At 54.8% G+C, this 16,683-nt stretch overlaps 1 long non-coding RNA gene across 1 annotated transcript; it reads left to right on the top strand.

Annotated features, from left to right (window-relative positions):
• The first annotated feature begins 6 nt into the window (after positions 1 to 6).
• Positions 7 to 2,444, top strand: LOC108639788. The gene is made up of 3 exons (XR_001920727.2): positions 7 to 353; positions 1,262 to 1,320; positions 1,409 to 2,444. It is a non-coding gene; the product is annotated as an uncharacterized LOC108639788 (long non-coding RNA).
• The last annotated feature ends 14,239 nt before the right edge of the window (positions 2,445 to 16,683 follow it).

Raw genomic sequence — 16,683 nt, 5'->3', positions numbered from 1 at the left:
CCATAGAGCCACTGATTCCGGCGCAGTAACACAGCAATACCCCGAAGCCGGCGCCTCCGCGGGGAGACCCCAGCAATGAACCGCTCGCTTTTCTCCCCTCACTCTCCCTCCAACCCCGCCGTGTGTCCCGGTGTCCCTCCTCGGGCTGTGCCGCCGCTCTGCTTTGCCGTGCCAAGGGTGGGCAGCTCACGGTTCCCCCAGAGCTCACCCTGCCCCCGTTCACCGGCCCCGGCGGGTCCCGGTGCCTCCGCAGCCCGTCCCTGCACGGAGGAGGAGGAGAAGCAGGAAGGTCAAGCGCAGGTTTCCTCGAGAACCTCTCCAGGAAATCGGTCCAGTGTTTGACATCCCTCTCGGTAAGGAAATGCTGAGCAGAAGTGTGCAAGTAGGAATGCTGACCTGGTGATGGCTTTTCTTTGTAAAGTAAGCTTGGGCACAGAGGTCTCTAAACCAACACAGAACACATTGGAGAATAGAACAGCATTTCTGTGGGAAGGGCCCTACAATGATCACCTGAAATCCCAGAATGGTTTGGGTTGGAAGGGACCTTGAAGATAATCTAGTTGTAACCCCCTGCCATGGGCAGGGACACCTTCCACTAGCCCAGGTTGCTCCAAGCCTTGTCCAACCTGGCCTTGGACACTTCCAGGGTTGAACCATCCAGTCCAAGTGCCTGAGCACTTTGGGCTGCTCAAAATTGAAAGCATATTATTGAGGGCATCTCTTAAACACTGTCAGGCTTGGGGTATTGACCACCTCTTGGGGAAGCCTGTTGCAGTGTTTGACCTCCCTCTCTGTAAGGAGATGCTCCCTGATGCCATGAGGACATTTCATCTTGCTGGACAGATGGAACTGGAGGCAGCATTTTCAAGTAGTACTTTGCAGCTATAATGTGTTTCTGCTTTTCCGATGTTGGAGTTGCTGTAGCAGGAGTAGGACTGTGTAAAATTGGAGATGGTTTTTTACATGTGTTCTTTGTGGAGCAGCTGTTAAGAGTGTGGAGGTTCCATTCTTCCTCAACCCTCCCAGCAGGACAGGCTGTCCTGCTTGCTTGGCTAAAGGAGGGAGCAAGAAGCAGCAGCCTGATCTTGGAAAGCAGACAGGCTGGTCAAAGGTTTTTGGGTTAAATTAGAGCAGTGGCTGTGGAACTGAAAAGGAAAAAAAAATTTCCTTGGCCTCTGGGGAAAGACTTAAACTGGGAGTACGTGGATCGTGTTTCCTGGCCCTCTGTATTTGGCTGATAATTCTGTTTTTCTCTTTTCAGATTCACCCAAAGAAGGGGAAATTCCTGGTAGCTAAAGCCCAGGAGATGGGGCTGCCAGTGTGAGTAGGAGATCCCAGCCTGGGGCACAGGGCAACAGCAGGCACTTGGGTGTTGTCCAGCTAAATCTTTGTATGGCCTTGTTTTCAGGGGAACTCCAGCCATCCTTCCCATAATTACAGCTCTCAGAAGCAGTCAGAGCTGCACTGGGGCAGGCACAGGCACACACACAGCTGGGCAGTCCCTTCCTCTCCTTGGCTGCCAGGCCCAGGCTGGACACAGCCCTGAGGCCCCTGGTCTGACCTCCAGCAGCAGGTTGGACCTCTCAAGGTCCCCTCCAAGCTCCAGTCTCCCTGTGATTTTCCAGGCCTACCATTCCCTCCTGCTCCTCTCCCACAGGAGCCTCTTCAGAGCCTGTGTACAAACACCAGGCTGCAGCTCTGTTTATTTTCCAGCTCTCCAAACCCAGTGTGAGCTCTCAGGCTGTCTGTTTGCTTCAAAAAGAGCCACTAATGTTACTGTAACCAGAGTACCCCAACATAAACAGTACTGACCATCAATATCCCTTGTCTTCCTGAGTTCCAAAGGCAAACCTTATCTTTCCCAGTGCTTTGCTTTCCAAACACTGTCTCCCTTTATTCTTAGTGCCAATGTTCTTCCCTTTGTCTTCCAGTGATCCAAACAGCCTTTTGAGTGAGGACCTCTCTAGACCTCCAGATCTTGTCATGGCTATTTACAGCTGTTCTGTTAGACTTCCTTCAGACCTATAATACATCTAACATTTATCCTTCTGATTCCCATCTCTTCACACAACAGCTCAAAGTAGCACAGTAGTTTTCCCTGGGTATTCCCACTTCTGGGTTAAAGAAAAGGTTTGTTTGTTCCTTTGAATGGCAAACTCTTTGTTCACACGCATTTTCCACATTACAGTGCTGCAGCCTTGGCACTTGGCTCTGCACCCTGTAGCCACATGAGAAGGGAAACATCAGCTTAGATCTTAAACTCTTGTTGGGGTGTCCTGTGCAGGGCCAGGAGCTGGACTCGATGATCCTTGTGGGTCTCTTCACTCTGTGATTCTGTGATTTTTAGAATGCTTCCCAATAAAAGCTGGAGTTTCCAAAGGCAAGTGTTCTGTCTGTGCGTTCCTGCCTGACTTCTGTATCATTCCCTCCCCCTGGAAATGTTTTTCTGCTCAGGTGAATTAGGAGGTATGAAAATACCTTTTTTTGTGCTTAATGCATTTTTTAAATACTTTGGGAGCACAAGAGTTTTCTTAGGGCTCTGACCAGCTGGCATGGGGGCTCCAGCCAGTGTTTCTTTAGTGGGTGAAGTAACTAAGGCAGTGTGTGGTATTTTTCATCGTATGAATCCTGGCAGTTCTGTCCAACCTTGCTGGCTTGGCTTTGCATGCACAGGCAAGTGTGGAGAGCTGTGACTGCATTTCTGCCATGTGACAGAACTGCCTGTAATATCTCATTAGTCTTATGGAGATTTCACTGGAAGTACATAAGACTCTGAGCCTGATAGGAGGCTTATGCTTGATGTCAGCACGTGAGTGCCCTTGGCTGTTTGGGCTGCAGGGTGATCTGGCACCTCTCACAGGGGGAGGAATTTCAAAGACTGGATCACTGTTCAGGAGGAAATGTCTTTTGTTTCGCAGTTTGGTCCTTGTCTGGGGTGAGAGGGGTCCCAGTTGAACAGATTAGTTGGTGGAGAAGTGGGGACATCCCAGAGTTCAGTCCCTGCAGCAGCTGTAAAGTGAATGACTGGGAGGGGCTCCTGCTGGTCCAGCTGGGAGGGCCCGTTCTGCAGCAAAGCAGCTGCTGCAACAGTGTGGGCACTCTGAAGGTCCCTCCAGCTCTGGAGTCCCAGCACAGGAAGGACATGGAGCTTCTGGAGAGAGTCCAGAAGAGGCACCGAGATGATCAGAAGGATGGAGAAGCTCTGCTGTGAGGAAAGGGGAGAGAATTGGGATTGTTCAGCCTGGAGAAGAGAAGCTTCAGGGTGCCCTAATTGCAGCCTTCCAGCACCTGAAGAGAGCAAAGGAAAGATGGAAAGGGACTATTTACAAGGGCATGGAATGACAGGACAAGGGGCAATAGTTTGAAACTGAAAGAGAGCAGGTTAAGTGGGTTATTGGGAATAAATTGTTCCCTGTGAGGGTGGGGAGGCCCTGGCACAGGTTGCCCAGAGAAGCTGTGGCTGCCCCATCCCTGCAAGTGTCCAAGGCCAGGTTGGATGGGGCTTGGAGCAACCTGGGCTGGTGGAAGGTGTCCCTGCCCATGGCAGGGGGTTGGAACTGGATGAATCCCTTCCCACCCCAGCCATTGTGGGATTCTGTGGCACTGCCCCAGGAGTACATGTGTCTCCTGGAACAGATCTCCTGGCCCTTTGACAGTAAATGCTAAATTACAGTCTGATTTCCTCAAATCCTCCCTCACCTTCCCAGTGATCACACACAAGGATCACTCCCAGCTTGGAGAGTCACCATAAACCCAGCACTGCCTCAGGGCTGTGAGGAAACACTCCCCATGTGGCCCATTAATGCTCCAATAACACAGAGTAATGCAGAGTTGGGTAACTAACCCAGCTGCAGCAATAGCATCAGCTGTGCCACAGGGGAGATTGAAAAGTAATATCCCAACAGACCCCAGGAACAGACAAGGGAGGATCCTTATCTTTGGGACTTTCCCAAGATGATACTGATGTTTCCATTTGTTTGCTAAGAGGGACTGTGTATTATACTGATTATCATCATCCCCTGGAGTCTGGGGTTTATTAGAAGAGCAGGTTTATGTGTAGATTAAAGACAGCACAGGACAATATGAAGAGTTTATGGGGTCAGTGGCTCGTAAAGATAACCAGTCTGGTTGTGATAAGAAGCAAAATTAGGGGAAAGTCAAAAACCTTGAGGGCAAAGCAATAACTGGGAAATACTGATCCCAGGCAAAAGGATTCCCACAGAGACAGCAGGGAACAGGGGAGGACACTGAGGAACAGGTCTGCGAGCTGCCCGAGACTGCTCAGGGCTGCCCAGAGGTGGAGAGGTCACCCTGGGACAGGAGGCACTGGGATATGAGCACATGCAGCTGGGTACCCAGACTCGTGCACACTCCCTCTGTGTGGAACTGGGATAGCACTGCAGAGCATGGACAGGTCCCAGCCTCTCCCCTAAGGTGCCTCAAGGCCTGGCCCAGCACCAGAGAGGACTCTGCCACTGGGGAGTGAAAAGGATGGCCAGGAGCATCACCTCAAGAGATGAAGGACTTCCCTGGAGTACCCGTGCCCCAGAGTGACCTTGGGGAATGGGTACTCCAGAAGGAGGCTGTCCCAGACCCCCTTTCCCACTAACCTTTGAGCCAGACACACTCCTGCCCACTCTTCCAGCCCCTCAGAGGCAAGTGCAGCTCATGGAAACTGCACAAATTGAATCCCAAACAGACTAGTGGCTGGAATATCGTGCCCAAGCCGATCACAAGGGGTGATCCAGGAACTTGTGTGAGTGTCCCTGAACCTTTCCTCGGAGCAAGCTGTCTGCCCAGAAGGGCATGATAATATCCAATTACCCCTACAGCTTCTACTCTAACATCCCTTGTCTGGGAATTACATGTGAGCAAAGGTTCATGAGTGAGCCTTGCTTTCCATAAAACTTCCCAAACTCCCTTCCAAGCAACCAGTGTCAAAATCCCCAGTTTCCCCAATGGGTTGTGCCCCCTGCAAAAAGGGCTGCACAGGGCAGTGGCACAGCAGGAGGGTCTCACAGAGGTCCCCTCTTGCTCAGCAGTGCAATGTGCAGCTTCAAAAGCTCAAAGGATTTACCTTAAATCCTGCTGAGTTTGGCTCTGCAGAGCCACAGGGGTGGGCTCACTCTGCAAACCTATTTTTCCTGAGAGATATAGTAACTGCAGTTACCAATCATATCAAGTAACCAGGAACAGACAAGGAATCCAGGAGGAGAAATCAATTTGACAGTGCTGCTTTTGCCATAAATAGAAGATTCGAATGGAGGTTAGGGATAGGATTACTTTAGGAGCTGAGCTTTTGGGTGGTTTTATCCCTCAGATTAGTGGTATTTTGCTAAAAAACTCCTGTTTCTCAGTGACTAATAATGACAATACTTGACAGAGGAGTGGGGAAATTCTCACAAAGTGGCACAGGACATGACAGAGGGTGCCTTAGTAAAACAGTCAAAAAATCCAGAAAATAATTAGACAAATAAATAGGCAGCTAATGGGAAAAGAGAAATAAACTCATTAGGCCACAAAAATACTTGAATTTAGAATGATTTCAGGGAGCCAACAGCAAGGTGTAACCCAGGGAACTTCATTAAAGAGCAGTTTACACTTCTCGTCTGCAATCTCCCCCAGCCCCTAGATCCTGTGCCTGCCAGAGGAGCAGATGTGTGGACAGGCCTGGCCCCTGCAGAGCCTGTCTCCCTCTCCCAGTTCTCCCAGTCTGGGAATATTGCTTTCCGCTCTTTCAATAAAAGGAAGGTAAACACCCTGCACCCAGCTGAGGGGCTTGTGATTGTATTCAATCTTGGCTGTCAAAGTATAAATTAAATCAATTCCTAGTGGTTCAAGAAGGATCAGGGTCCTTCTCCCTCTAATTTGCTATTTTTTCGCTGTCTGTGGCTCACGAAAAACCCAGCCAGTGTCATCCAGCTGAATGTCACTGTTTTGAGGTGGGTTCAGTGAGGGACACAAAGCCTCCCCTTCCACAGTGGGAGCTGGGGCAGCTCAGGTGGATGAACTGGGGCTTTTCCCAACTGCAACTGCGTGGCTGAGATGTGGGAGAGGGGGAGAGTGTGAAGCACTGGAGAAACAACATTCTCAGGGCACGTGGTGTGTCACAGTCATGTCTTTTAGCTCAACATGTGCCCTGGGAAGTGCCTTGTGTTCTCTGCTTTTCCAGGTCAAATTTGCATTAAACTGAACAGCACAGGCTGCAGCACAGAGGGAAAGTCTTAGAGGGGCTGATGGTAGAAATCGGGATGAGACCAGGAAGTTTACTGTGGAATCGATGCTGAGGAAATTCAAACACCTGGAAATACAACACCCAGGCAGGACAAGCAGGCAGCCTCAGCTTTGGCTTCAGCAGACCCTCCACCTCTAGACCCTTGCTGTCCAGTCCATCACCACCAGGCTGTCCTGGGGCTCCGTGTGCCCAGGTCCAGCCCTTCCTTCCATAGCTTTTCCCTGGACAGCCAGGATATGGCAAACTGCCAGCACATAGAAACCAGCCCATGTCTCTGGTTCAGGAGGATTTATTGCCATGCTCTGCTTCTCTCTTCTCAAGGCACATCTGTACTCATTCCTGTGTGACCCAGGAGCTTGGTATCATCCCACCAAAGGACTGATCTGGGCCTGATCACCCTGTGCACAACCAGTGCTGTGCCTCTGTGATTCGATTCCAGTCCCAGGACAGCCCTCATCAAACTGAAGCCAAACTGAGGGGCACTTCAGGGCCAGGTTTCAAATAGTGGATGAGGCTCCATCTGCTCTGGAGGTAGTGAGGAGAAACCCACAGCTGCTTGGGCTGGGAGACTGCCTGATCTGCCCCAGGACAGGCAGGAGGTGTCACAGCAACGGGGGGCCATGGGCCAGTCACTGCACTGTCATCAACACCAGTGAGCTCCTGGGAGACAGTCTGGGGATACTGACCTAAGACCTGACATACGTACCCTTGGCTTAGACACCAAGAGTCAAGAAAGGCCCAGCTGTGCTCTGGAGCTTTTTGCCAGACCCACATTGCAGGGCAGGACAAACTCTGAGCGCTGGGACCCGCTGCCCCATCACCCACCCAGGACTAACTGAGGACCGGCCCTGTGGGGGTGCACAGGAGGAGGTGGCTCCATCTGCTCCTGGGGACCACACCCCCAGCCCTCGGGCCCCTGGGGCGCTGCCGGGGAGCGCTGGGCACAGTGGCCAGGACGCAGCTCCGCACGTTGCCCGAGAGGCTCCGCGGGCACCCCCGTCTGCGGCCCGGGACCCCGGTTGGGTCGGCCCCCGGTGTCGGGGGTGGGCCTCGTGTCCGTGTCAACCGGCTGTCCGCCGTTACTTGTCCCGGCGCGTTGCTTCAGCGCGGCCCGTACCTCCCCGGCCGGGAGCAGCCCCCGAGCCGAGCGGGGTCCGCGTGAACTGCTCCCCGGGAGCGACGGGCGCCGCTCCGAAGCTGTGCTCTGGCGGTTCGGACCACGGAGGGAGCGGGGGTGCGGTTGTCAGGGCACGGTCCTGCCCAGTCCCCGCGGCCCTCGGGAACCACCCGCAGAGGCAGCGCGGCGGTCCACAGCCTCTTCCCCGGCAGCCCCGCAGTCCTATCCTGCACGCCCCATCTCCGCAACTCCTTGGCACTGCATGCAGCCCGCACTCGGCTAGAATGGCACCCGCGATCCCGCAGCTCCGCCGCGGCCGCCCTCCTCCCTCGGGGCGGAGCGGGGGGCCCACGGCGGGCCCGCGGCGGTGAAAACGGGGAGGCACTGCAAAGTCCCCACGTGCCCTCACCCACCCCTGCTGCCCGCCGCCCCTTGTGCAGCCCCGCGCCGCCCTGCTTCCCTCCAGGCTGTTCCTGCTGCACTTGCGGTGGCCCATCCCTCCGTGCTGCGCCCTCCCTCGCAGCCCGCGCTGCCCCGCCCTGCCCGGCTTCCCTCCGGGCTGCCCCATGTCCCTGCCCAGCCCTTGCTGCTGCTCCGGGCTCAGCCCCACCCGGACACTCCGGACCCTCCCCCCAGCCTGCAGCACAGAGCTCTCACCCTCTGCCCATCACTTGCCCTCTGTGCCACTTCTGGCACCCCCAGCACAAATTCTGATGCAGGGCCAGGCTTCCAGGAGTCGCCTGCCCAGCGAAGCAGAGCCAGCTCCAGCAGCTGTACAGGCAGGGCCTCTGCCCCAGGGGATGCCCTGTCCCCCTCCAGTGCAGCCATGGCACTGCAGTCCAGCAGTCTGGAACATGGGACCCTGCCCTGCCAAGGATGGCACGACACCCAGGACTAGCCCCACTTCCCACCCTCACCCCTGGGCCAGCTCCAGCTTGGATAGTCCAAAACCCCAAATTGCTGCTGGATTTTCACCATCTCATCCATCACAGGACTCTCACTACAGGGCCTTGAAGCTGGTGCTTGTCATGGGCAACCTCTGATAGTTAAAGTGGGCCATGAAGCATCCATGGAAAGCAACCCCATTTTCATCCCCAGGGACTGATCCCCAAGGAGGAGCAGTGGGCTTTCCTCTACTTTGGGTCCACCTTACTCCAGTCCTGCTCCCTATCCTGCTGCTCATGTGGATTGTGTGCTGCAGGAAAAGATTCCTGCAGGATCTAATGGCCAGGACCTCTCTGGTTGTTACAGGGATGACCCACCATATCACCTTCTCCAGAAATCAGACTCAGGATTTACGCTGGGATTTCATCAACAGATGAGATGTGCCTGGAGAGTGGTGCAGGGAGAGTGAGACAGCCCAGAGCAGGTCTATCCCAGCAGAACCAGCCCCTCTTACTTCCAGGTGGGCTCAGTGGGCCTGGACCTGTGTGTAGAGAGGGATGCCAGGATCCCACCTCTGCTCAGAGCAGTTCCAAGGTACAAAGCTGCTTCCCCGCACTCCCAGTCATCCCATGAAACATGCTCGGTAGAGAACACACTTCAGTAGGAGCTTGATGGTTCTCTCTTTGACACAGAGCTCGTTTAACTCTGTCCCCCTCCTCATTTATTTATGAGCCTTCATCGTGTCGTGGCCTCACCCTGATGGACGGTGTTTGCACATGTCCTTCTTATCCAGAACATGGGGCTTTGCAGCCACTTCTCTATTTACTGTAATTTTTAGCTCAGACACAACCAGAACTCCCACCCTGTCTGGGCGTCTCAGTGCAAAAAACAAGACTAAACTATTTTGGGATGTTTTTCCCTTTTTCTCATACTTGGGTGCTTTCCCATGTGGCTAAATTTTTGGAGCCTCGGGGAGGGTGAACCTGTTTCACACACCCCCGGGAGCTGCCTCTGACCCCTGTACATTTAACCCTCCTCTGACCACAGGCACCTCCCACACAAGGCAGCTTCATGCTTCACTTTTTTTCCAAGCTAGAAATTGTATCCAGTGTCAGGGATGAGCTTGAGTGCAGTGGATGGGAACGAGCCTCTCAGGCTCCATCCACACCATCCTCCTTGTCACCTTGTCTGGTCACACCTCTCCAGGGTGCCCAGAACACTCTGTGCTGCTGCCCCAAGGCAGAGTGGGGATGTGGGTTTGGCCCTGTTTGTTTGGCACACGTGGAAAAGAGCCTGGAAAATGCTTCTTTGCCTCCATCACTCCCGTTTTATCCCCATTGCGTGGCATCCGCGAGGGAAAGGCAGGCACGGAGCCGAAGCGATGTGCAAACCTTCCCCTTTCCTGCCTCTGTCACAGCCAAAGGTCTCTCCATTGAAGTTTACTTTAAGGTCTAATAAAATTTTCAAACTGGAAAAATCTTTATGCAGAGGGTTCTCTTTGTTTAGAGGAAGAGGACCATAAAGATAAAGCCCTGCCTGCCCGCTGCTCCCCTCCCGCTGCCTGGGCAGGGGCCGTGCCACAGCCCTTCCCTCCCAGCCTGGCTGGGGTTGGAGGAAGAGCTTGTTTTCCTAACGAGAAGTTTGAAGATTAAAAGGGGGAAAAATCAGCCATTTGGAATCCTCTACTGATGCTGCAAATACCCTCGTTAATAGATATGTCTCGTTTTGTTACCTCATTTTAATTAATCATTAAACAAAGACAGCTGCCAAATTTTGGCTCTGGCTTTGAGCCTACAACTGACTTGGAGCCCTTGAAAAATAGACTATTTATGGTGCCTGGGCTTAAAGCTTAAATTTCTTGTATAAACTTTACCCTTCCTAAGAATAGCGTGGGGTGGGGAGTGCAGTGCCGGCCACATCCCGGTGCCCATGCCCCCGGTCCCCAGCCTGGCGTGGGAGGGATCAGGGTCCCTCAGGCTCCAACAGCCTCATCTTGCACAGAGGAGTGGCTGCACTGGTTCCAGGGTGTCCCGCAGACAAGTGCTGCCCCTGGCCCTGTTGTCTGTACATGGGCAGGTGCCTTCAACATGGGAGGTGCCCGATTCCCAGTGCCAAGTGAGAGTTATCCCTGCAGCATCCTGCAGCAGGAGAGCTTCCCTGCATCCCCAGGGTTGACTGTGTGCCTAAGGGAGGTATTACTACCCCAGAAAAGACAGGGTCTGGGGTGAAGAGCCTGTTACGTGTGTTAGGGCATGACTGCTGCATCCAGCCCTGCCACTGCTCCCTTGGGACTGGGGCTCCTGTGTCTCCTCCACGCAGACCCTTGAGACCAGAGCTGCTCAGGCTGCCCACAACAGGGACACAAGATTTCTCTGTCTTCCCTTGGATACTGGTTTGGGGTTCCACAGACTCTGAAAGGGCTTTTTTATTCCTTTATACAATTTTTGTTTCTGTTCAGAGTATCATGGGGACAGGCAGCTTGTCCTCAGATCATAGGAAGGGAAGGAGCTTTCCTGGGGGACTGTGGCTCAGCACAGCTCAGCAGGAGCTCCATAGCAGCACTGGAGGAGCAACCCCAGCACAGACTTTTGGCTAGTGGATCATCCTGTGCCAGGTGAGGCTCAGGAGGTGGATAGGTTGAAGCAGGGACTGTGGTCCTTGGGTGGTGGGTGCCCTGGTGTGCTGCTCACAGGGCATCATGCTACAGAGCTCACTGTGCCCTGTGCTCCTGGCCTTGTGTGTCTACACACCCCTGCACCTATTCCACAGGTTCACAACACAGAATTCAGTGCAGATCAGTTCATCACCTTCTGTGGTGTCACACACTCACAGTGTCACCCTGAGACCCCCCTAAGACTTCCCTGAGAGCTCCCTGAGAGCTCCTTCCTTGCACACAGGCAGGGCTGAAATACCTGCCCTCCCAGCCCTGGGGCTGAGCCAACTCTGCACCACGTTCAAAACACCCCTGCTGTTATGTGAGCACCCACACCCTTCACACCCCTCACATCCTTCACACTCCTCACACCCCTCACACCCCTCACATCCCTCACACCCCTCACATCCCTCACACCCCTCACATCCCTCACACCAGTGGCCTGGCTTTGGGTAGTTCCCCTGCAACAGCTCTGGCAGGCCCTGTGCTTTGTCAGTGGGGTCACCCCATGGCCCCCGAGCCCTTTGTGGGATCCTGACGCTGGAGAGCTCCCCGGCTGCCGGGCTGGGTTGTGAGTGTGAGGGGATGTGCCGAGGTGATCAATAAACCAGGTGCCTGCAGCGAGCATCTGCCAGTGCTCAGGGCGCAGAATCTGGCCAGGTGCTGGGCAGAGGACATTTGACCCTTCCAGCACTTCAGGAGCAGCTGTGAGGAAAAATCACCCTGCACGGCTGCTGGTGGCATCCCGGAGCCAGGCAGGGAACACGGACCCCGCGAGGGAGGTGTTTCCCACAGAGCTGCCCCATGGCTGAGCGTGACCAGGGCTGAGCCCCACGGTCCGGGGCTGTCCTGCTGGCCGGTGTCCGTCCCTCCCTGCTGGCCGGTGTCCGTCCCTCCCTGCTCGGGGTGCTGCGGCCGCACACAGGCACTGCAGGCTCCGCACCGGCTCCCGCTGACCTGCATCTCCTGCCCCGGGGAGGGAACGGGGCCGGGCTGCAGGATGAGCTCCTCCAGCTGCAGCCGGGAACCCGCAGCTCGTATTTCACCCCGCTAGCAGGTCTCCCACTCGGGTGACACCAAACGCGTGTCACACGCGCTGGAGGCACGGGCTGCCGGCCCCCGCCCGCCCACACAGCCTCGGACCGGATCTTCCAGCCGCCTCCTGCCTCGAGGGCTAAAATAAACTGTCTGACACACAGCCGGCGCGGGGCTGCGGGGCTGAGGCTGCATGGAAATCCAGCCACGCACGGGCAGGGACAGACACCCCAGGTCACTTCCCCAGCACCTGCCTGCATCGGGGGTGCTGCCAGATCCAAACTCTGCATCCTGCTTCCCACTGTCAGCTCTCCAGGACACCCCTGGACCCCCCATCCTGAGAAAAGTATGAATACCCATGAGTGTGCACAGCAGCACAGCCACACCAATGCCACACTGCCACCACCTGTGGAGCACCGTGGCATTCACAGGCAGCCAGGAACGGCGGCTGTGTGGCACGGGCAGCAAGTGACACCGTGGTCCTGTGCCAGCTGCTCCAGTGGGATTGCCAGGGAGCACGTCCATGCCACCTCCGTGCCACCCATTGGTGGCCCTGTGCCATCAACCCGCCTGTTGTCCTGGGCTGCAGAGCTTGGAGGATGGAGCCGAGACCCTCTGCTGAGGGTGCTCTCAGCTCACAGCACTGCTGGGATAAACTCACCATGTGGGAGCTGGCAGGGATGGGATTCCCCTCTCTGACCTGGGGTGTTATCCAGCTGCTGGCACACAGGGCTCCCTCTGAAAACTCCTGTGAAATGGATCCATCACCTCCAGAGCTCCCTTTCCTCCTCACCTTGGCCTGGCTGTCAGCACTGGGCCATGGCTCTGGTGTTGCTGCAGAATGGTCCTGCTCCACTTGAACTCTTGTGGCAAAACTGTCCTGAAGACCTTCCAGTGCAAGGATCTTCTGACAAAAACTCAGATGTCCCCCGTGGGCAGGAGCAGTGTGGACAGCAGATGGATTGGACGAAAGCGGAGAGAAGTGTGAGTTGTTCCACTGCCCAGTGTGGCCTGTTAACTCTGAACCCTAAGGATGCCAGCCTCAATAACAACACAGGTATTGTACAGAAACTCATTAATACAGAAACTCTCACCTCTCCTCCTCATAAATGTCACTATTTCCCTTTGTGTGCTGTCCTAAAACCCTCCTGCTTCTGAAGGACATTTTGTATGGACTGTAGCTCTGCCCTGTGCAAACTTACCCTGATCAGACCTCTCCCAGGCACAAGGCCTGGATGTGACATTAAAGTGCCTTCCACAGGGACCATTGTGCCTGTTTCATTGTTGGTGTGGGCTCTTTTGGGGCTCCGGCTCAGATCTCTGCTCGACCAGGAGCTGCTCTGCCAAAAGGACTTCACTTACAAGCTGCTCTGTAAACAAACCCAGTGGAAGCCGGGGATTTATGGAAGAGCTGGAGAAGGGCTGGGGGAGATCCCTCTGTTACATCTGCCTGCCCAGCCAGCGACTGCTGTGAGACCAAAGGGACTGTTAGTGTGAGCAGCAGGTTCGCCGGCGGGTGAGTTTACAGCGAGATGGATATAAATAAATAGAGGAAAAAGGACTTTCCCTGCCTGAGGAGCGGCGTCCTGTCTGCCTGGGGAGGGCTGCCCTTGGCCTGGATGCCACTCAGAAGAGGGATTTGCTTCAAGGGATCTCCCTGCTGGTGTCAGAAAACCTATAGGGATTTTTTTTTTTTCAGAAGGGTGAAAGTCGTGGAGGAGAGGATGGGACTGCCACCAGCACTGTCCCCTGTGCACAGCACCATGATGGCACCAGGGGCAGGGGGGGGAGGACAACATTCTGCTGTCATCATTGAGGAGAAAGCACTGGGGAGGGGATGTGCAGGGCAGAGGAGGTGTAGGGAGCATGGGCAGGGAGCCTTCAGGGCTCGGGGTTAATGAGGGGAGCTGAGCTGATCCAGGCTGAGCAGAGGTTTCAGCTGCCTCCTGGGCTGCTCCTGTGTTCAGGGAACACTGTGGAGCCCAGGTGGTGAGGACAGCACCTGTTCCCTTCCCAACAGCAAGAGCCTGCAAACCTTCAGGGCTTCAACTGAGATCAAAAGGGAAAGGGTTGATTTAAGGGACAGGCTGCACTGGCAGAGCTCAGCCCAGCTCAGCCCAGTGGGATGGCCAAGCCCTAAAAAGGTGTTTATAGGTGGGAGAGTGATGTTTTTAGGGATTTGATGCATAAGTGAAGTCAAAGGGCACTCAACAGCAGCTCATTCTTCACTCCCAAGGAGTGAAGAATCCCAAGTTTGGAGAAATCAAGTCCTTTGGGACCTGCTCACCTCCCCAGGTGAGGCTGTGCCCCCAGAATGCAGGAGAGCAGGGTCTGTGAGCTCCCCCTTTCCCTTTCCATTCCCCATCCCTTCCCCCTTCCCCAGCCAGTGCTACTCCCCAGAACAGTTGACCACAACCTGGTGCTTCTGTGGGCATGGGAACACGTGTCTCACACCTGCCAGGGCAACAGTGAATGTACCCCAAAGGAAAGTAAAGGAGGACTGTCCTTGGGGTTCTCAGTGCACTGGACCTGCCTGTCAGGAGAGCTCTTGGAGCGCAGTTCTGCCCTCCACCACCCATATCGTGGGTTTCACAGCCAGGACATGCCATGCTGGCTCGGTGAGCCTGTGAGAGGGACTGCTCTGCTCAAGGTGACAGCACCTCTGGGAACACTGGGCTAAGCTCAATAAACCCTCCAGTGTCTCTCTAGGGAGAGACCTTCTGGTCCTTGAGTCCAGACTTTGGAGGAGAGCAGGATGCCAGGACTTGAGCCACCTCCTCCAGCCAACCACCAGAAATCAACCGCTCGTAGCAGGCTGGGAGAGGTTGAGAAGAGAAGGCTCCAGGGAGACCTCAGGGCCCCTTCCAGTGCTTGAAAAGGGCTCCAAGAGAGATGGAGAGGGACTTTGGGCAGAGGCCTGCAGTGACAGACCAAGGGGGAATTGCTTCACACTGACAGAGGGTAGGGTTAGATGGGATATTAGGAATAAATTGTTCCCTGTGAGGGTGGGGAGGCCCTGGCACAGGTTGCCCAGAGAAGCTGTGGCTGCCCCATCCCTGGAAGTGTCCAAGGTCAGGTTGGATGGGGCTTGGAGCAACCTGGGCTAGTGGAAGGTGTCCCTGCCCANTTTTTTTTTTTTTTTTTTTTTTGCATTTATCATTCTAGCACTGTGGGTTTGTGCAGTATCAATTAGCTGTGTTGATTTTTCAACTCTTTAAACCACCACACAACCACAGTGGTGAGGGGCTTAACCCAGCTCTCACCTTCCCTCATCCTCTGTGGTGCTCATTTATCTCCAGGCAGGTTATTTGCAGAACAGGAGCTGGCACTTTGTCTTGCTGAGCTCAAATGCAGTTGCTGGGTTGGCTCTGACTCTGTCAAAAACTTCTCCATGCCATGGCCACACTTTCTGCTCTTTCACCACAGATGAAAACATGGGTTGTGCCTCCCTTGGTGACATCAGAAATTGGTGTGAAATTCTGGTGAAAACTAGTGGCAAATGTTTGCCCAAATGCACAGTGTCTTCCCCAGGCTGAAGGTGTACAAAGCCTTGTCTGTCTCCAACAGCCCTTCCCAAGCTCCTGGTGATGCAGCACAAACAGAGGAACATTAATCATCAGCCATTTCTCCCCGAAGCTCCTCTCTGCAGGTCGTGGGAAATGTCCCCCTGTGGCACACAGTTAATTAATTTGTGCCTGTATGCAGGAGAATAATTGAGTCTCTTTTTTCCCCCCCCCATGTTGTTCAGTGAGTCTCTTCACTGCTCACTCTGCAGGGCTGAGCAATGAGCCCACCTTCACCTCTGCTGGGGGTGAGGGGGATCTGAGATGTCTCTGGACTGCTCACTTGTGTGGAAGTGTCCAAGGCCAGCTTGGACAGGGCTTGGAGCAACCTGGGCTAGTGGAAGGTGTCCCTGCCCATGGCAGGGGGGGGGAATGAGATGGGCTTCCAACCCAAACCATTCTATGTTTCCATGTGCCCTCTCCTTCAGTGGGCCACAACCAGCACACTCTGTTTCTTCTAAGTACAGGAACTTTGCAGTGCCAAGGAAACCTGTTCCTACTCTCCCAGACTGGCCTCCTCGGGCAGAGGGGGATGCCCAAGGGACACTGTGAGGCAATGAGTCTGGCAGGGATTGACCCATAACTCGAACGCCCTGGCTGGGATCCTGCCCCGCTCCCCTAGCAGAGCAGGACCCCTCCAGGTGCCTCTGCTCTCCTCTACCAGCACAGACACTTTATGAGGTGCAGAGAGACTGGGGGGGCCAGGGCTGCCACTCCCCCTCCCCACGCAGCCCCAGGCCCCCGGGTGGGACAGTGGTAGCCCTGGGGCTATGTCGGGAAGGGGACAGCAGCGGCAGAGGCGCTCGGGCAGCTCTCCCGGGAGGCCCCGTCCCCCGCCCCTGCTCCGCGGGCTGCAAGAAGTTAATTTATTTTTGGAAAAGCAGCTCGCGGAGTTTGTCTAATTCCACCCGCACCAGCTCCGTTCACTCTATTTTAAACCAGTTCTTACTGTGCTTCAAGTTTATAAAACACAATCAGTGCTCCCTGGTCAAGGCAGCCCCAATCCGCGGAGCAGACGAGGAGTGGCAGAGCAGCATCTCCTCCAGGACACTGTAGCTCAGCTGAAAAGCCCGCAGGTAATTTATGTTTCCTACTTCATGTCCTTCTGTTCTCTGGCCGCTTTCTCCCGTGCGGGTTTGGTTGTGGTGACACACGGCACCGGCGTGTTGGGACAGCTTTAGGGAGACAAGCACAG

The sequence above is a fragment of the Manacus vitellinus genome, unplaced genomic scaffold, assembly GCF_001715985.3.
Source record: "Manacus vitellinus isolate BGI_N305 unplaced genomic scaffold, ASM171598v3 scaffold_24_pilon, whole genome shotgun sequence".
NCBI lineage: Eukaryota > Metazoa > Chordata > Aves > Passeriformes > Pipridae > Manacus > Manacus vitellinus.
The sequence above is the reverse complement of the archived record's forward strand: the minus strand, read 5'-3'. Positions and strand labels throughout refer to the sequence as shown.